General features: G+C 48.1%; 1 protein-coding gene across 2 annotated transcripts in view; it reads left to right on the top strand.

Moving 5' to 3' along the window:
- Positions 1-3,573: 3,573 nt before the first annotated feature.
- The window catches only part of TMEM184A (transmembrane protein 184A), a 40,455-nt gene continuing 22,726 nt past the window's right edge, over positions 3,574-21,302 (top strand). The window contains exons 1-2 of one of the 2 annotated variants that reach the window (XM_082199829.1): positions 3,574-3,670; positions 20,357-20,578. The gene's annotated coding sequence lies outside the window, so the exon portion shown is untranslated. Of the gene's footprint in view, positions 3,671-20,288; positions 20,579-21,302 lie in introns of those variants that run through there. The other variant, XM_082199830.1, reaches the window with a different exon arrangement.

The following is a 21,302-nucleotide window of genomic DNA, read 5'->3' as shown; positions in this document are numbered from 1 at the left end:
GGAAGGAATTATGTGGCACCTAAGCGTCCATCACCGCGCCGCAGCAGCGCCGTAATTCAGGCCGAGACGTGTGCGAGGCATAGAAAAGCAGGCCCATCGATCTGACAGTCTCTGCAAAGCAATCTGTCACCTCGCTGGTTCTCTGGAAGTGGTGACTTTGGGATGCGTTCCAAATGCCGGGAGAACCTTTGAGGTTATGCAGTGATCATGACCGACGGGTGAAGTGGGAGCCTGCTCTGCATCTTGACACAAACGTAAGGGGAGCGTGCCGGATCAGGCCCCTGGCCTATCTAGTCCAGCATGCTGTTCACACGCAAGCAGGATCTGACCACAAGATCAACACACTCCTGGGGCTTTCAGCAAATGGTATTCAGAAACATTACAACCTCCAAGTCTGGGGGCAAGGCAAAGCCATCATGGCTGAGGGGTGTTGATAAGCCCTCTCCTCTATGAATTTGTCTAATAATAATAATAATAATAAATTTATAGCTACTAGCTGAAGAAGCGTCTCCACCCCCATAGTTCTGCCCGGACGCTGAGGTCCAGCGCCGAGGGCCTTTTGGTGGTTCCCTCACTGCGATAAGCCAAGTTATAGGGCACCAGGCAGAGGGCCTTCTCGGTAGTGGCACCTACCCTGTGGAACGCCCTCCCATCAGATGTCAAAGCGATAAAGAACTACCTGACATTCAGAAGACATCTTAAGGCAGCCCTGTTCAGGGAAGTTTTTAACGCGTGACATTTTAGTGTATTTTGGTCTCTGTGGAAGCCGCCCAGAGTGGCTGGGGAAACCCAGCCAGATGGGCGGGGTACAAATAATAAATTATTATTATTATTATAGCTCTTGCTGTATTATAGCATCCAGCTGACCACTGCGAGAACATGATGCTGATCCCTGGGACAGCTCAGTCGGCAGAGTACGAGACTCTGAATCTCATGGGTTCGAGTCCTGCATTGGGCAAAGATTACTCTCATGGTCCCTTCCATCTCTCTGATTCTGTGACTAGATGAATCATTGGCCTGATCTAAAAGGCTCTCATATTCTTCATACAGTGGAACCTCGGTTTTTGAACGTCTCGGCTGCCGAATGTTTTGGAAGCCGAACACCGAAAACCAAGAAGTGAATGCTTCCGTTTTCGAACGTGCCTTGGAAGTCGAACCGACTACATTTGAAAACCGAGGTTCCACTAATCATTACTTCAGAAATCACCGGAGAGGATTTTGAGGAGAAATTTGGGGATCAAATCTGTTGAACAAGGGAAATAGCAAAGTTACACTCAGTAGGCTGTACGTTCTTCTGCTTGGGAAGCTGTCTCGCACTCCAGAGCAAAGCTGTCTCCCTTCAGTGCTGTCCAGTAACGAAGATGTCCCAGTAGCAATGAAATCCATTTAAATTTCACTGGGACATCAGTTCAGATGTCCCCACGATTAAGCACTTCCCAAACAATGAGGACTAGGATTCTTGCTTTTGGCAATGATTTGGATTCTTTGGCATTCAAATACGATGCAGAGATGCAACCCACTTGGATGATGTTTTTATTAGACACCAAGTGCCAGGAGGTAGGTCTACAATAACGCCTTTCCCAAGAAGAGTATCTTGAGAAGGCAGGGTAGAGGGGGTGGGACTGGAACAGCAAGTCTGGCTTCCTGTGAAACATCAAACCAGGAGAAAGGAAGAGGGGAAGGAGCAAAGTGTAATCAGCAACAGAAAACTAAAGGCAGGAGGAAGTACAGTAAATGGCAGTCAGCAGGTTTCTTTCTCTGCTGCCAGTCAGTGCTAGTAATTACTGAGCAAGATGTAATAATGGTCTGACTTGGTACAAAACAGCTCCCTTTGTTCCTAAACTGTTTGCCTTCTCACACAGCCCTGGAACTGGCTGGGCAGGGGTGGGGTTGGGGAGCCAAAGAAGCTGATTTGTGGTAGGCTCAGAATGGACAGAATAAAGCACTTCTTTACATATATATATGGCATTTACACACACACACACACACACACACACACACACACATATATATATATATACACACATATATATGGCATTTCCGAAATTAAAGCTGCGTCCTCTTCAAACTTATCTCACAGGAATGCTACTGCAAACAAACACAGTTCAAATAACTTCTTTTTTAAAAAAATATTTTTATTGAGTTTTCCATTTAACAATCCAATCATATCACATTAATTATTCCAAATTATACCAATACATATCATAAAGTCCAAATATTTTGCCAAATTATAAATTTTTGCTGGAGGTCCCCATGCTTCGAGTTCAGGAAGGGTCCAGTCATCTCATATTTCTGCTGCTTTTAGTGTTCACCAATCCCATCTTTCGATCTTCTTGTTATCCTTTTTCTTCTTAATAGCCTCTGAGATGTTTCCACAGGCGAGTTAAACATTATTATGCTTCTGTGTGAACTTTGTAAGGCTCTCCCAGTTCAAAGAACTTCTTGTCCTGTTATTCACTCACTGAACAAGCCCACTCTTTCTCCTGTAGAAATTATTCTGAATTGCAGTATCTGTAAATCCAAGGCTTTTCAGTGGTTAAAAAGAATTAGTACTATATGTTTAAACCACATTTAAAACACATGGCTTTCTCCCAAGGAATCCTGGGAACTGTAGTTCCACACAGAATTACAATTCCCAACATCCTGAACCGTTCCCAGGAGTCTGGGGGGTAAGTCATATGCTTTCAATGTGCATTGGATGAGCTTTAAATGTACCATGTGGAGCGGCCCCTTGTCAGCTCACAGCTCCAACCAGACCCCTTTTGTGCAACATTGTTCTCAAAGATCAGCTGTGTGCCTTGCCACCTTAGTCAGCCAGTAGGCTATACAGTGGTACCTCAGGTTAAGTACTTAATTCGTTCCGGAGGTCCGTTCTTAACCTGAAACTGTTCTTAACCTGAAGCACCACTTTAGCCAATGGGGCCTCCCGCTGCTGCCGCGCCGCCGGAGCACAATTTCTGTTCTCATCCTGAAGCAAAGTTCTTAACCTGAAGCACTATTTCTGGGTTAGCAGAGTCTGTAACCTGAAGCGTATGTAACCTGAGGGACCACTGTACTAGCAAGAGCGTTGCCTTAAAACTTGATAGACCAGGGTTCAAATCCCCACTCGGCCATTAAGCTCCCTGGCTGACCTTCGGCCCATCACAGGCTACCTCTCAGGGTTGTTGTGCGAGGATAAAACGGTGGAGTTATGTGTGCCACTTTGATCAACTTGGAGGCATGGGAAAAAGAAAAAGAAAACAACAAATAAGCAACCATTGTCTCCTCCTGCCTTCGCCCCGCACTTGACTCGTCCAAGAAATGTGGAAAGAATCGCTACCCCCGTCTTGGCTGGGCTCTCCGTTCCGTGCGCACCTGCGCCAGGTGCGGCTGGGAAGGGAAGCAGGCGGCGCCGCGGAAGGAGCGCCCAGGTGCCGGGCGACGTTTGGGGGCCATCTCCAGGGAGACGCGCAAACAGCAAAGGCCGGCGAGGCTGGGACTGAGCAGGAGGGAGGAGGAGGAGAAGGAGAAGGAGGAGTCTCTGGGGAAAGGAAGCCAGGTGGAGGTACTGCCGAGGGAGGGCTCTCCGGGGCCGGATGGGACGAGAAGAGGAAGCAGCCGCGCTGGGAAAGCGCCGCGCTTCCTGGAGCTGCGCCTCCGCCCGTGCGCTCCTGTTGCGCGCCGGACGCAGGTGAGTAAGGGGGCGCGCGGCCGGGAGGAGGAGGAGGAAGAGACCTTCCTGGCCCGGGGGGGGGGGGCAGGTGGGGCGAGAGCGGCCCTAGAGAGAGAGATCTCGGCAGGACTGGGCAAAAAAGAAAGAAAGAAGCAGACAGGTCCCCAAACGAGGCTGCCCCTCTTTAGCCCAAACTTGGAAACGCGCCGCGCTCCTTGGAGACGTTTGAGAAGTTCCATGGGAAACGGGAAGTTTTCTTTTTGATGAGTAGCTATTTCAACCCAACACTTCTGATTGTTGACGTTTCTGTAGCGGAGCCAGCTGGGGGCGGTGGTTTACTTTGGGGGATTCAGTTACAGCCCACCTGTTTCTCCAAGCGGCGTCCATGGTTCTCTCTTCATGTAATCCTCACAACAACTTTGTGAGGTAGACCGGGTGTCTGTGGCAGGTCCGAGGGTCACCCACTGAGCTCACGGCCAAGTGTGTGCATTTGAACCCTGGGCTTCCAGGCCCCAGTAGTCGGGGACACTAATCAGTAAAACCACCGTGGTTCTCATGTTATTCTTCTCCCTCTCTTTCTGACAACCAGCAGTGTGTAAGACCAGTCTCCCCATCTGCATGGATTTCTATGCCACATGACCTCTCTTAAGTCTCCCCAGCCCTGCTTTCTACTCAAACTGGCTTTCCGATCTAATTTCTCATAGCCTATAGATCTCAGTGGAGGCTGGCCCATTCAGAAGAAGGGGGCATCGCCCCACCAGCCTCAACTCGCCACCTCTGTCTCCTTGTTTACAACCAGTTCAGGGAGTCGCACAAGCTGTCAAACGCCTCTTCCTCCATCTCAATGTTGCCCTTACAGAGGAGGAGGATGGGGATAAAATTAGAATTACTTGGCTCTCTAGTGCCACCTACTGCTGGGCCGCCTTGCCTCCCCCACCCCAGGCCTATGGGGCGCCGGCTGTCACTGGTCCCATCTTTTCCACAAGCAACTAGCTTTATAAGGATTCAGCCATAGAAAGTTTGTTTGTGTTGACGTATGCACTTTCAATCCTATAAACGCTTGGTGTTTTTAGAGTTCTTGGAGAACTTTGGGAGTGTGGCTTTTGTTTTTAGAACAGGAATGGTATACCAACAGCACTACTTTTATTTTATTTTTTAAATGCAACACACAACAGAACTTGAGTATCAAAAGGTGAAATAATTTCTTTATATGTAAGGTTGCTGTAGCATTTGTTCTGGGTGTTAAATACATTGTTTACCTTTGTTATTAAGTTGGTTGGGTTTGCCTGCAAGGAAAAAGCGGGGCATATACAGTGGTACCTCGGGTTAAGTACTTAATTCGTTCCAGAGGTCTATTCTTAACCTGAAACTGTTCTTAACCTGAAGCACCACTTTAGCTAATGGGGCCTCCTGCTGCTGCCGCGCCACTGGAGCACGATTTCTGTTCTTATCCTGAAGCAAAGTTCTTAACCCGAGGTACTATTTCTGGGTTAGCGGAGTCTGTAACCTGAAGCGTCTGTAACCAGAGGTACCACTGTATTTGTTTTTAAAAAAACACAGCAGTGCAAAACTCTTGTTTTGAGAGCAAAGTTAGACACCATAAGAGTAGAAAGAACATCTGAAGAACCTGCTGGGTCCGGCCAACGGCCCGCCTGGTCCAGTATCCTGTTCTCACAGTGGCTAACCAGGTGCCCCTGTAGGAAACCTACAAGCAGAACTCGAACCCAAGACCCCTCTTCCCTCCTGTGGCTTCCAGCAACTGGTATTCAGAAGCTTTGCTGCCTCCGACTGTGGAGACAGGGCAGAGCCATCATGACTAGCAGCCGCTGAGAACCTCATCCTCCATGAATCTGTCTGCTCCTCTTTTAAAGTCATCCATCTTGGCAGCCATCACTGTCTCCTGCCGAAGTGAGTTCCATAGTTTATGCAGTACATGAGGAAGTAAACCACCGGAGTTTAAAAACCAAAGTCTGACACTTGAAGCCCAATCCGACTCAGAAGTAAATCCTCTCTCCCCTGGCAGCTCTCTGAGGCTTAAAGGTAAAGGGACCCCTGACCATTAGGTCCAGTTGTGACTGACTCTGGGGTTGCGGTGCTCATCTCGCTTTATTGGCTGAGGGAGCCGGCATACAGCTTCCGGGTCATGTGGCCAGCATGACTAAGCCGCTTCTGGCAAACCAGAGCAGCACACGGAAACGCCATTTACCTTCCCGCCAGAGCAGTACCTATTTATCTACTTGCACTTTGATGTGCTTTCGAACTGCTAGGTTGGCAGGAGCAGGGACCGAGCAACGGGAGCTCACCCTGTCGCGGGGATTCGAACTGCCGACCTTCTGATCGGCAAGTCCTAGGCTCTGTGGTTTAACCCACAGCGCCACTTGCATCCCAATAGGCTTACTCGTAGGTAAATGTAGTCCTAAATTATGAAGTCCGCCCTCAGTCGTGTTAAATTGAATTCCAGCATTCTGTATGAAGAAATATTTTAGGTTCTGCAGGCAGCTTCCATTTGGGAGGAAGCAATGGCCGTCTTGTATAAAGCTGTGCGAACATAAGGGTTTAAGCGCGGAAAGAGGTAATTAATTTATGTTAAATGATATTTAGGTCCCAGTCCTGATATCTTTCACTGAAGAAAGAAGGGCAGCTCATTAAACACCCTTTAATATGCTAGCCATCTGCTTGTAGTTGATTAATTCACAGATTGAACATGAAGAATATGTTATCTTGATGCAGGTGCCACTTTGAGGCTCTCTAATAAAATTAAGGGTTTTTGGAATAAAATTAAGCAGGTGAATTAAGTTATCCCCTCGAGAAGTGTTTCAGCATTGTCTGAATTGAGTGGCGTATATAAGATGTTTTGAAAAATCCGTGTAAGGGCTTTGGGGGGCTTAATCCAAAGGAAATTGTGTATGCTTTAGGCTGCGCATTCAAGATGTACTTAACTGAAAAGTCAGCCCCATGGGAACCAGCGGCATTTGCTTCTGAGTAAACACATTTTGAGGCTGGATTCCAGTCTCCTTGGTTTCGGTGGTGCTTGGTTCTAAATATATGTTTGTGGACCACAATCCTTCTTGGGTTTACCCAATAGAAAGGCACACTGATTTCAGCTGCTTTGGTTTGAAGATGGCACCATGATGTTCCAAAATGTGGCTTTAAATAAGACTTGGGGGAGAATGCACTTAAACTTTCTGAAGCCTAAGTTATACTCTTGGAGCTGGCATAGCCCAGTGGGACTGTGCTCTGTGTCTTTTATCCTGAGCCTTTAATCACCCCACCCAACCCTCCAAAAAAGAATGTTTTAAAAAACTTTTCTTACAGGGATCCCTGGCATACTGTGAAGTGCACTGCTAATGAGATCCCAGCTACCTTCTGCTCTGAATTCGCTCGGAAAAAACCCTACATTTGCCTCTGTTTGTATAAATTAATCGGTGCAAATCTGTGATAAGGGGCTGTGCCCCAGGTTTTTAAGAGCCCATAAACATTGATCGCCAAAGAATTGATGCTTTTGAATTATGGTGCTGAAGGAGACTCTTGAGAGTCCCATGGACAGCAAGAAGATCAAACCTCTCCATTCTGAAGGAAATCAGCCCTGAGTGCTCACTGGAAGGACAGATCCTGAAGCTGAGGCTCCAATACTTTGGCCACCTCATGAGAAGAGAAGACTCCCTGGAAAAGACCCTGATGTTGGGAAAGATGGAGGGCACAAGGAGAAGGGGATGACAGAGGACGAGATGGTTGGACAGTGTTCTCGAAGCTACCAGCATGAGTCTGACCAAACTGCGGGAGGCAGTGGAAGACAGGAGTGCCTGGCGTGCTCTGGTCCAGGGGGTCACGAAGAGTCGGACACGACTAAAAGACTAAACAACAACAAACATTGGCTTGCCTTCAAGTCCAGGGACGAGAGCTGAGCGATTTCCTCAGCTTCAGCTGAAGGTACAAAGCTGCCTGCTGTTAAGACAGACCATTACTCTGTTGGGCTCAGTATACCATGCTCTGGCTGGCAGCAGCTCTCCTGGATTTCGAGCATACAGAAATGTCTTCCCTGCTGCCTCTGACCTGAACCTTTCAGCTGGCAGTTCCAGGGACTAAGAGCAGATCCACAGCATGCATTTAAAGCATCTTCAGCACACATCAAAGAACGTAAGAATGGGCTGCTGGATCAGGCCAATGGCTCATCAAGTCTAGCATCCGGTTCTCAACAGTGGCCAGCCTGTGGGTAATCTGCAAGCAGGATTTGTGCACAAGAGCCCTCTCCCCTCCTGAATATTCCAGCAACTGGGCTTCAGAAACATTGCTACCTTTCAAGCACAGGGCTTCCCCCAAGGAATCCTGGGTACTGTAGTTTGTTAAGAGAGCTGAGAATTCTAACTCGAGGGAAGCCACAGCTCCCAAGATTCTTTGGGGAAGTTATGTGTTTTGTATGGGCATATGGAGTGGATTTCTTCAAAGCAAGAACTATCATAATAATAATAATAATAATAATAATAATAATAATAATAATAATAATTTATTATTTATACCCCGCCCATCTAGCTGGGTTTCCCCAGCCACTCTGGGCAGCTTCCAACAAAAGATTAAAAGTACATTAAAACATCCGTCATTCAAAACTTCCCTAAACAGGGCTGCCTTCAGATGTCTTCTAAACGTCAGATGGTTGTTTATTTCCTTGACATCTAATGTGAGGCACCACCACTGAGAAGGCCCTCTGCCTGGTTCCTTGTAACTTGGCTTCTCGCAGCAAGGGAACCACCAGAAGGCCCTCGGAGCTGGACCTCAGTGTCCAGGCAGAACGATGGGGGTGGAGACACTCCTTCAGGTATACAGGACCGAGGCCGTTTAGGGCTTTCAAGGTTGGCACCAGCACTTTGAATTGGGCTTGGAAACCTACTGGGAGCCAATGTAAGTCTTTCAGGACCGGTGTTATATGGTCTCGGTGGCCGCTCTCAGTCATTGTTGTTGTTGGGTTCTTCAACCTGGGAAGGTAGTCATCTAGGAGAAGGACAACTCTGATCCTAAACCTGTGCTGCCTTGCAGGACATAATCAGGAGAAGAAAATACTAGGGAGTAAACACTATCCAAATCTGAAGCAGTTTCCCTAAGACAGTTGGATGGCCCCTTGTACAGTGGTACAGATGCTTCAGGTTACAGACTCCGCTAACCCAGAAATAGTACCTTGGGTTAAGAACTTTACCTCAGGATGAGAACAGAAATAGTGCAGCGGCGGCGTGGTGGCAGCAGCAGGAAGCCCAATTAGCTAAAGTGGTGCTTCAGGTTAAGAACAGTTTCAGTTTAAGAACGGACCTACAGAACGAATTAAGTTCTTAACCTGAGGTACCACTGTATGCCTCCTTCTGGCAACGCCTGCAGCCCAGCTGCAGCCAAACTTCTTAATCTGCTTTCCTTTGGACCACATCAGTGAGGCTGAGAGAGGATCTTGTCGTCTGGGCAGCCCTGAACCTCCAAAAACACAGCCCAGGCATGCGCCCCAGGAAGCTGACTTTAGTGCTGCAAATGCAGCAGTTTGACTTCACCCCTGGAGGCGCCCTCCATTGTCTTTCGAGACAGAGATGCCCGCAACATTACTATTACTGCTTATTAACCCGCCCTTCACCCTAAGGCCCCAGGGCGGTGTGCAATTAAAACACAGCATGAATATTGAAACACAATAGTACACAATGCTGAGAAACAGATTAAACAACTTAAAATTGCAAAAATAATGCAGGTCTTAAAAAAGCATACACCTCAAGTGTCAAAATCCTATGGCATGCAAACCTAGGTCCGCTATTATTGCAACAACTCTGCTGGTTACCTAGGCCAGGGTGGATAACCTCTGACCCTCCAGGCGCTACAGAACTATAAGTCCCACCAGCCCCAGCCTGCATAGCCAGGGCTGGTGGGAGTTGTAGTTCAGCTGCACCCAGTGGGCTGCAGGTTCACCAGCACTGATCTAGGCCCCCATCTGGCAAGTGGGAGCAGTTTCTTCCCTACAGGAAGTGTTGGCTGGGTGATCTTGAAAGCCTGTGATGAGATGATTCTGTGCCTCGCAAGCCATCTTGTTCCTGGCAAGCAACTATTTAAAAATAACAACTGGGTGCCTTGTTCTGCATTAATCAGAGGTTGAAGGGCCCGGTCATCTGGCTCTGCCCGCTGTTCCTCTCATGGCTGCATAAGCTTTTTAACCCAAATACTCTTGGTGCACTTCCGCTGGTCAGTGCTGGCTGGGGAAGTTCTTGCTGCTTGTACTGGGAGAAGGTGCGAGATCCTTCTTGTACAGTTCAAGAACGACACTGACAAACTGGAACGTGTCCAGAGGAGGGCAACCAAAATGGTCAAAGGCCTGGAAACGATGCCTTATGAGGAACGGCTAAGGGAGCTGGGCATGTTTAGCCTGGAGAAGAGGAGGTTAAGGGGTGATATGATAGCCATGTTCAAATATATAAAAGGATGTCACATAGAGGAGGGAGAAAGGTTGTTTTCTGCTGCTCCAGAGAAGCGGACACGGAGCAATGGATCCAAACTACAAGAAAGAAGATTCCACCTAAACATTAGGAAGAACCTCCTGACAGTAAGAGCTGTTCGACAGTGGAATTTGCTGCCAAGGAGTGTGGTGGAGTCTCCTACTTTGGAGGTCTTTAAGCAGAGGCTTGACAACCCTATGTCAGGAGTGCTCTGATGGTGTTTCCTGCTTGGCAGGGAGTTGGACTCGATGGCCCTTGTGGTCTCTTCCAACTCTATGATTCTATGATCCCTTTGCCTTTATGTACTCGGATGAAAGCGCTCAGAAGCCCTGGCGGTGGGAGGGCAGGAGCCCTAGAGAACTGACTGGAAGTTTGGCAAGAACCCTCTGGACCTGCCCTGCTCATAGCCTGTTCCTGTCTGATATAGCTCAGAAAGGTTGAGATTCAGTTGACATTCCTGCATTGCAGGGAGTGATAGCTCAGTGATGGCACATCAGTTCTCACTCACTGGATCATCACCTTGTCACCGTGAGTGGGCTCTCCAAAAATTTTTACACATCACTTGGGAAGACAGGTGAACTCATGCCAGTGTACTGGAAGAAGCCAAGATCTCCAGTGTTGAAGCGATGATGCTTCAACATCAACTTCATTGGACTGGTCATGTTGTGCGGATGCCTGATTATTGTCTTCCAAAGCAACTACTCTATTCCAAACTTAAAAATGGAAAGCGTAATCCTGGTGGTCAACAAAAGAGATTTAAAGACTCTCTCAAGGCAAATCTAAAAAAAATGTAGTACAGTCATACCTCGTGTTTGTTTGCTTCAGGTTGAGCATTTTTAGGTTGCGTCCTGCAGCAACCTGGAAGTACCGGAAGGGTTACTTCCAGGTTTCTCCACTTGCGCATGCGCAGACGCTCAAAATGACGTCACGCACATGCTCAGAAGTGTGCAGACGTGTAGCAGACGTGTAGACACGAGTTGCGTTCTGCTCTGGTTGCGAACGGTGCTCTGGAATGGATCCCGTTCGCAACCAGAGGTACCACTGTATAAACACAGACAACTGGGAAACACTGGCCTGCGAGCGCTCCAGTTGGAGAACAACCTTTACCAAAGGTGTCATGGACTTTGAAGACACTCGAACTCAGAACACAAGGGAGAAATGTGCTAAGAGGAAGACATGCTTGGCAAATCCTCACCATGATCAGCTCACGCCTGGAAACCTATGTCCCCCCCTGTGGAAGGATGTGTGGATCCAGAATTGGCCTTCACAGTTGCTTATGGACTCATTGTTAAGATTGTCAAAATAAAAAAAATTCCTTCCAGTAGCACCTTAAAGACCAACTAAGTTAGTTCTTGGTACGAGCTTTTGTGTGCATGCACACTTCTTCAGATAACTACTGGAAGGAATTTTTTTATTTTGACTATGGCAGACCAACACGGCTACCTATCTGTAACTGTTAAGATTGTGTTTATGGAAGACAATCTTACTTGACTAGGAGTGATCGCTGAAGAAAGAGAAGAAGAAGGAGGAGGAGAAGAAGAGCACATCATTTCCATGGGACCAAAAATGTAGTTCGTTGCGTCACTGATGGTGTGTCCTATGGAACACAACAGGCGCAACAGCAGAAAATGCTTTTTGGTGGGTCACTGTCATGCAATGGTCTTTATCACTGTGCTGCCACCAACAAGACTTATCAGGGCATTCCTGCAATCTACCAGGTCTTTAGAAGGACAGGCAGCTGGCTTGCCAGTTAATCAGGTGCAGAGTTCTTCAGGTCTTTACCAGTGTTTGAAATTCACCAGGCCCATTTTGCAGCTGGCTATCGGCTGGTTGTGACTAAGTGAAGATGTCCCAGGGGCACCTGATGTCTCCACCATCTGTAGTCGCATGCCTGGAGATTCTTGGATCTTGACTATTTCCACACACTAGCAGCACATCCTGTAGAATTCTACCCATCATATTTTATCTGCACAATCGGAGTGAATTTCAGAAACCAGAAAGCCAGGTTGAAAAATACACCTTTCGAGCACTCTGGCTGCAAAGTGGCAAGTGGACATTCCATTTTGGTGACTGTAACCCTGGTTTTAGGAACCATTTGACACTTAGCTTACATACAGTGGTGCCCCGCAAGACGAATGCCTCGCGAGACGAAAAACTCGCAAGATGAATTTCCCTATGGGCTTGCTTCGCAAAACGACGCTTGCCCCTGCACCCCGGACCTCTTTTGAAGCAAGGGGCGGCGGGGAGAAGATCGCTTCTCCCCGTTGCCAGCCCCGCAATCTCCGGGGACAGAGGGGAAGGCGCGCGTGCGCCTTCTCCTCTGTCCCCGGACCCCTTTTGAACCAAGGGGCGGCAACGGGGAGAAGCGATCTTCTCCCCTCCGCCCCTTGCTTCAAAAGAAGGGGACAGAGGGGAAGGCGCGCACACGCCTTCCCCTCTGTCCCCGGACCCCTTTTGAACCAAGGGGCGGCAACGGCGAGAAGCGATTCTCCCCGCTGCCCCTTCCCTTGCAGGAACGCATTGATTGATTTTCAATGCATTCCTATGGGAAACCGTGCCTCGCAAGACTAAAAACTCGCAAGAAGGAAAAACTTGCGGAACGAATTAATTTCGTCTTGCGAGGCACCACTGTATCTGAGTTTCTAATGCCGGCCTTTACATACAGTCGTGCCTTAGATCCCAAACACCTTGCAAGTCGAACATTTTGACTACCGAATGCCGCAAACCTGGAAGTGAGTGTTCCGGTTTGTGAACGTTCTTTGGGACCCAAATGTCTGATGTGGCTTCTGCGGCTTCCGATTGGCTGCTGGAGCTTCCTGCAGCCAATCAGAAGCCACGCCTTGGTTTCCGAACATTTTGGAAGTCGAACGGACTTCAGGATCGGATTCCGTTTGACTTCCGAGGTACCACTGTACAGTGGTACATCCGGATGCGAACGGGATCCGTTCTGGAGCCCTGTTCGCATCCTGAAGAGAACGCAACCCACGTTTGCGTGTGTGCTGGTTGCGATTCACTGCTTCTGCGCATGCATGTGAAGTCATTTTGAGCGTCTGCGCATGCGCAAGCGGCAGAACCTGGAAGTAATGCGTTCCATTACAGTGGTACCTCTGGTTACGTACTTAATTCGTTCCGGAGGTCCGTTCTTAACCTGAAACTGTTCTTAACCTGAAGCACCACTTTAGCTCCTGCTGCTGCCGCACCGCCGGAGCACGATTTCTGTTCTCATCCTGAAGCAAAGTTCTTAACCCGAGATACAATTTCTGGGTTAGCGGAGTCTGTAACCTGAAGCGTATGTAACCTGAAGCATATGTAACCCGAGGTACCACTGTACTTCCAGGTTACCACGAAGCGCAACTTGAAAACACTCAACCTGAAGCAACTGTAACCCGAGGTATGACTGTATCAGAAAGCCACCAAATGCAGGGCTCTATCTTTTCTTCTTTTTAAATAGGACTATTTAAATAAAAAAATAATTTACGCTAGCACAGTCATACCTCATGTTACATCTGCTTCATGTTACGTTCTTTCAGGTCACGTCCCGTGGCAACCCGGAAGTACCGGAAAGGGTTACTTCCGGGTTTCGCCGCTCGTGCATGCGCAGAAGCGCAAAATGACATCACGAGCATGCGCAGAGGCCGTGAATCGCAACCCACGCATGTGCAGACGCGCCACTGCGGGTTGCATTCTTTTCATGTTGCGAACGTGCCTCCGGAACGGATCCTGTTCTCAACCAGAGGTACCACCATATACCTGGGAAGTCTCCCATGTTGTGGCCTCATGTTGATAAGGCGGCTTGGCCAAGCAAAGTCAGAGGGAATGATTAACCAGGTTCCTGCTCAGGACTGGGATCTAAAATGTATATGAAGCTTAGCACACTCTTACTGGAAAGCAAACAGAGCTTTAGGGTGTGGTTCCACAGCTTTGCTTATTTACTAGAGTTTTAGGAAGCAGTGGGTGAAAGGCTTGTTTCTGAACTACAATGTCACTGGGTAAGATTCACGGGAATCCAGGCAAAACGCTCTCTTGTTTTTAACAGCATGTTTTCTCCGGCTCTGCGTGTTTACAACAAAACAGGTTTTTCGGAAGGCAGGTTTTTCAACTGGTGGCTCCCCTGTGATGAAAGGTTGCAGCATTTGGGATATTTTTTTTTAGTTTGGAGGGGAAAGTGTGTAAATGGGTGGCATGATAGAAAAGCGTCTGAAATTATACGTGGCGGGTAGAAAGTGGACAGGGTTTTCTTCCTTCCATAACACTAGAACTCGAGGACATGCAATGAAGCTGGAGGTTGGCAGATTACTGACAAGACAGAAGTACTGTTTTTTGGGGAAAGGGAGCGGGCTGGTGTGGAGGACTCCCTGGTCCTGAATGGGGTAACTGTGCCCCTGAAGGACCAGGTGCACAGCCTGGGAGTCATTTTGTCCATGGAGGCACAGGTCAATTCTGTGTCCAGGGCGGCTGTCTACCAGCTCCATCTGGTACGCAGGCTGAGACCCTACCTGCCCGAGGACTGTCTTGCCAGAGTGGTGCATGCTCTAGTTATCTCCCGCTTGGACTACTGCAATGTGCTCTACGTGGGGCTACCTTTGAAGGTGACCCGGAAACTACAACTAATCCAGAATGCGGCAGCTAGACTGGTGACTGGGGGCGGCTGCCGAGACCACATAACACCGGTCTTGAAAGACCTACATTGGCTCCCAGTATGTTTCCGAGCACAATTCAAAGTGTTGGTGTTGACCTTTAAAGCCCTAAATGTCCTCAGCCCAGTATACCTGAAGGAGTGTCTCCACCCCCATCGTTCTGCCCGGACGCTGAGGTCCAGCGCTGAGGGCCTTCTGGCGGTTCCCACATTGCGAGAAGTAAAGCTACAGGGAACCAGGCAGAGGGCCTTCTCGGTAGTGGCGCCCGCCCTGTGGAACGCCCTCCCATCAGATGTCAAGGAAATAAACAACTACCTGACATTCAGAAGACATCTTAAGGCAGCCCTGTTCAGGGAAGTTTTTAATGTGTGACATTTTAGTGTATTTTTGGTCTCTGTGGAAGCTGCCCAGAGTGGCTGGGGAAACCCAGCCAGATGGGCGGGGTACAAATAATAAATTATTATTATTATTATTATTATTATTATTATTATTATTATTCAGGACAGATAAAAGGAAGGACTTTTTCACACAGGGCCTTGTTAAACTGTGGAACTCACTTGTGCAGGAGGCAGCTGCAGCTGCCAACCTAGATGGTTTAAAAAATTAGGAGGAGATGGAGATCAATGGCTGCTAGTCACAATGGCTATGTTCTATATCTCCACTGCAGTCTTGGGCCTGTTTACTCTGAAGTAAGCCCCACTGTGTTCAGTGGGTACCTACTCCTAGGAAAGTGTGCCAAGGAATCAAGCCCAAGGCTCCCATCCACCTCCTTGGCATGTTTCTGAGCATCTGTTACTTCCCTTCAGCGGAGAATTTTTGTTTCTCAGCTTCAGGGACTGTGATGGTACATATTTATACCATCACAGGTCAGCGTGTTCCCAAAAGATTGCACTTGTTGATGTTCTGAAACCTGATACCGAGATGTTGCAAAATGTAAGTCTCGAGATGAAATGCGCTCGATAAAGGACATCTGGCTCACAGCTCCTCTTCCAAGCTGGTTTTGGCCTCTGCAAATGTTAGGAGGATGTGGCAGTCCAGTCCGAGATTCCTTGCAATTGAGCCTTCGGCTTCATTAAAAACTTGAGTAGAACCTCAGCAGCAAAGGACTTACAAATGTCGCTGATCAAATGCTTAGAGGGCTGGATCTGAATGAGATAAAGACCGTTGTGTGGCGGGGGGCAATTGGCATGGTTCAGTGGTAGAGAACAGGATGGATAAAAATCATCATCATCATAATCATCAGATTTTTAAATTTAAATCTGATTTTATTTATTTAAATCTGATTTTTTAAAAATTTAAATCAGATTTTTAAAATAAAATGCTGAGCTGGATAGACAAATGGTCTGGCACAGGGGTTGGTGTTAGGATTTTTATCCATCTGTGCTGCTCCAGCAGTAGCACTCTGTTTTGTGTACATCATGTGAGTGTCTGAGTGAGCGTGAGACAGGAAGTCTGAGTACTGTTGGAAGTTAGTTTCACTTCTGAAAGTGTTGCTGTTGTGTACTGGTGCTCAAAGAGCACAGATGTGCTGATGGATTCTCTATACACAGACTGTAAAATAGTTTTAGAGCTACTGAATCTTTCTTCTGCAATGATATGCCAGAAGACAAGTGTGCTCCTCTCAGGAGAGAGGGGGTCGCTTATCACCGGTCTCTCTGGACTGAGGGAGATTTATAGCCAGAGAGTGAGCACCAGAGAGACACCCCAGAGTCTTCAGAAGTTGGTGGCCTTCCCGGGCGTGTTTCCAACAGGTTTACCTTTCCTGGGCTGGATCAGTCCTGCAGAGCCCCCTCTGTGGGCCAGATAATGAGCGTGCCTGAGCGCATGCACCCGCAATTTCCGGCGTCTGTGCGGGTCAGCACATGTGCAGGTGTGATTTCTGATGCCACAGAAGAGAGTCCCCGCACCGCACCATTCCGGTTAGCAGCGCAGCGCAGGGACTCACCAAGCGGGTTCTGGACACTGGACCACGCGAGTCCAGTATCCCCAGGTTGCGGTTCAGACTGGTGGAGAACAGGATCAGCAGAAGGCATTTTTCCTCTTCCGGAGAACTGGTCTAACCAGCATCCCATATTGACACCAAGCAGGCGCCTTCACCGTCCTCTTTTCAGTGCCTGTTAAAAACATTTCTGTTTCGACCAGCTTACCCAGATGTTTAGAAAGCTGGTGCGAGTTTTTTTATCTGTCTTTAGTCTATTTTTGTTCTAACTTTTGCAAAAGTCTTACATGGTTGTTAACTTTCCTCGTTGTCTCATCTTTTTTTGTAAACCACTGAGGGTTTTTTTTGGAGAACCAGTGTATAAATCTTATGACGTAAAAGTATTCCTACTGTTCCTACAATCCAGCCTCCTGCATATATTTTGGACCACAACTCCCATCTTCCCATGACCATTTTTAATGCTGGCAGTGGCTGATGGGAGTTGTAGTCCAAAACTTCCAGAAGGGCTCCACACTGCATTCCCAGGACTTACTGTAAGTTAGATAGATGATGAATAGAGCTCTGTCTGTTATATGGTAATGCAGATTGCTGCTGTTATGTACTGAAGTTCTCCCTCTGGGCCAGCAGGGGGATACTGTAGATAGTTATGCAAATGAAAGATCGAAAGTGACGTTCAGTGATTGGATAGTTTGTATGCAAATGAAGGATCAAAAGTGACGTTCAGTGATTGGATAGTTTGTATGCAAATGAAGGATCGAAAGTGACGTTCAGTGATTGGATAGTTTTAGAATGTTGCTACAGTTACAATGTTCTGGATCTCTATATAAGCAGGCTGACTGAGCTCCGCAGTTCAGTTCTATTCTGGCCTCTGAATAAACAAGAGCTGTTTGAAGAATCGCTGTGTCGTCTGATATGTTCGCCCACAACTTACCGTATTTTGCGCCCCATAGAGCGCTCCGGCCCATAGGACGCACCTAGTTTTTTTGGGGGGAAATAAAGAAAAAAAAATTATTTCCCCCCCCCCAGGTGCGGGGCTGGAAGAACCAGGTCAGGGAACAGTGGGAAGGCACGCTCTGCCTCCCCGCTGTCCCCCGAGCTTGTGGGGCTAGCGATGGGGAGAAGTGCGCTGATCCCGGGACTGCAGGCAGCTCTGCGCGGCCACCGGGAGCGGGGCGGAGCTTCGCCCCCAGCTCCCGGTGGCCGCGCAGAGCTGCGCTGAGCCAGGGACTGCAGGCAGCTCTGCGCAACCCTCGGAGCGGGTCTCCCGAGGGTTGCGCAGAGCTTCCTAAAGCCTGGAGAGCGAGAGGGGTCAGTGCGCACCGACCCCTCTCGCTCTGCAGGCTTCAGCGAAAGCCTGCATTCGCTCCATAGGACGCACACACATTTCCCCTTCATTTTTGGAAGGGAAAAAGTGCGTCCTATAGGGAGAAAAATACGGTAACAGCTGCTCCTATTATATGGGCGCAGAATGTATTTCTCACTGGGAGTACCAGCAAATAGTGTGCATTGAATTGGTACTGCAGCTTTTTAATTGCTAGACTCTAAATGGGAAATAGACCAATCTTCAGATCACTCAGTCAAAATTAAGTGGGCTTACTTGTCATGGACTGATTGGAGGCAGAGGAATGGTGGAAGGAACCGGCTGGGGAACCCCCAAGAAAAGGTGGCTCCTAATAATAATAATAATAATAATAATAATAATAATAATAATAATTTATTACTTTTACCCCATTCATCTGGCCAGGCCTCCCCAGCCACTCTGGGCTGCTCCCAACAGAATATTAAAAACACGATAAAACATCAGACATTTCGGTATTTATCACCCCTGTTATACAAAAGTCTCCAAATGGGTCCGGACTTCAATGTCTAAAACTCCTGGTAGAGGACAAGGACCCAGAGATCAAGCTAAGGGTGGCCAAATTCTGCCATAAAACTTGGGGAACAAGCTGTACTACCAAAATGATTAAAGTTTTAAATGACAATTTTGGGTTATATTTTAGTGATTAAGAATTATCATACATATTTTTAACTGCTGCTACATCTGTATTGTCCCTGTTATACCGAGTTGCAATTCGATGTATCCCGGTCGTGTTTTATGATATTCCTGATATTGTAAGTGAGCCAGAACTGGTCTGTGACCGTAATAATAAATTCATTCATCAAACATTAAAAATTTCCCTAAACAGGGCTGCCTTGAGATGTCTTCTAAAAGTCAGATACACTGGTACCTCGGGTTACATACGCTTCAGGTTACATATGCTTCAGTTTACAGACTCCGCTAACCTAGAAATAGTACCTCGGGTTAAGAACTTTGCTTCAGGATGAGAACAGAAATCGTGCTCCGGCGGCACGGCGGCAGCAGGAGGCCCCCATTAGCTAAAGTGGTGCTTCAGGTTAAGAATAGTTTCAGGTTAAGAACAGACCTCCAGAACGAATTAAGTACTTAACCTGAGGTACCACTGTAGTGGTTTATTTCCTTGACATCTGATGGGAGGGCGTTCCACAGGGTGGGTGCCACCACCGAGCAGGCCCTCTGCCTAGTTCCCTGTAACTTCGCTTCTTGCAGGGAGGCAACTGCCAGAAGGCCCTCAGTGCTGGACCTCAGAGTCCAGGCTGAACAATGGGGGTGGAGACACTCCTTCAGTACTGCCTGCTCTGACTGGCTGTGACTCTCAAGGGTTCCAGGGAGGAACTCCTCCCAGCCCTGCCTGAAGATGCCCAGGGTGGAAACCTGGGGCCCCTGGCACGCAAGCCGGTCCTTGAACACTGGATTTGTGGCCCTTCTCTTTCCAAGACAGGTTCGCAGAATGGATAAGGAAGAAATTTGGCGTTTCCAAGCACAATTCAAAGTGTTGGTGCTGACCTTTAAAGCCCTAAACGGCCTCAGTCCAGTATACCTGAAGGAGCGTCTCCACCCCCATCATTCTACCCGGACGCTGAGGTCCAGTGCCGAGGGCCTTCTGGCGGTTCCCTCCCTGCAAGAAGTGAGGTTACAGGGAACCAGGCAGAGGGCCTTCTTGGTGGTGGCGCCCGTCCTGTGGAACGCCCTCCCACCAGATGTCAAAGAGAACAACAACTACCAGACTTTTAGAAGACATCTGAAGGCAGCCCTGTTTAGGGAAGCTTTTAGGGACACTGAGGTCCAGAGCTGAGAGCCTTCTGCCGGTTCCCTCATTGCAAAAAGTAAGGTTACAGGGAACCAGGCAGAGGGCCTTCTCGGTAGTGGCGCCTGCCCTGTGGAACGCCCTCCCAGCAGATGTCAAGGCAATAAACAACTATTTTACTTTTAAAAGACAACTGAATGCGGCCCTCTTTAGGGAAGTTTTTAATGTCTGATGCTGTATTGTTTTTAATATTCAGTTGGAAGCCGCCCAGAGTGGCTGGGGAAACCCAGCCAGATGGGCGGGGTATATATAAATTATTATTATTATTATTATTTATTTATTGGAAACAAATCAGGCAGGCGCTGTGCCCCTTGCTGCTTCCTTTCCCATGACATCAGCCTAGTGACTATCTTTGCAGCCCAGTTAATGTTTACTTGCTGGACTCTGCCTGGCGGTACCTGCTTGGCCCCAGGAGCCGTTTTCTCTGCCAGCTACAATTCCCGGGAGGGAACTGGTGTCCAGCTGATCCTTTGCTCACGCCTGCCTCTTCTGCCTCTCTCCTCCTTTAGATGCAGGTGTCCCTCGTGCTGAGCTCTGAGCCGCTGCCCTGTGGGACCACCCAGCCCCCCGGCAGTTGGGGCTGCTCGTCTGCATCCCGAATTCCTCTGCCCAGCGTTCTCCCTGCCTCCCCGTTCTTCGGAGAGCACGAAGAGGAGTATTTTTAGACGCTGGTGTGTTCCTCGGCTGAAGATAACTGAAACTCTTCTCCTGCAAGGGCGTAAAACTGTGGGGTGAGTTGCACGTGTGTTGCAAGGGGGAGAAGGAGGGAGGCTCACCTGAGAAGGTAGCCGAAGTGTGCGTCTGATGGGGGTGGAAGCGGTTGCCGGAAAAACCAGGATGATTTTTTTTCTATTGCTCAATGGTGTGCCTAGGTGGGACCAGGGAAATATTAAGGCATGCTGCTGATCTCCAGAGGAGTTTGAATGGGAGTTTTACCCTGTTATGGGTGCAAGGTTTGATCAGTCTAATTGGTGAATTAATGACTGAAAGCGCATGTTGATTGGTGTCGGCAACCTTTAATGGATGAAGCGGAAAGCTTAGGGCATGTTTGTTCCCAGAGTGTGTTAACTGTGTTACGTACGTGTGTGTATGTGTGAGAGAGAGAGAAAGAGGGAGGGGGAAGACAGAAAATAAGTGGCTTATGAAGTTGGAGCTTCTTTCTGAATCTAAGAAGCACCCGTTTTGAGTGGTCTGTGTTTGTTTATTTCATAAAATTTATATACCGCTTGATTGCAATAAAACCTGACCTAAGCGGTTTACAGAAAGAACGAAACAATAGAATTAGGACAAAAACAGATAAGAACAACTATTTAGAAAAAATAATTAGAATCACCGATAAACCCAAAATGGATTAAAACACACATCAATTTTCCATGTACAGTGGTATCTCTGGTTGCGAAAGGGATCCGTCCCGGAGGCCCGTTCGCAACATGAAAAGAGCGCAACCTGCAGCGG

Source organism: Podarcis vaucheri, assembly GCF_965113315.1.
Source record: "Podarcis vaucheri genome assembly, chromosome: 14".
NCBI classification, from domain to species: domain Eukaryota; kingdom Metazoa; phylum Chordata; class Lepidosauria; order Squamata; family Lacertidae; genus Podarcis; species Podarcis vaucheri.
Note: the sequence above shows the minus strand (reverse complement) of the source record. Positions and strands in the feature narration are given on the sequence as shown.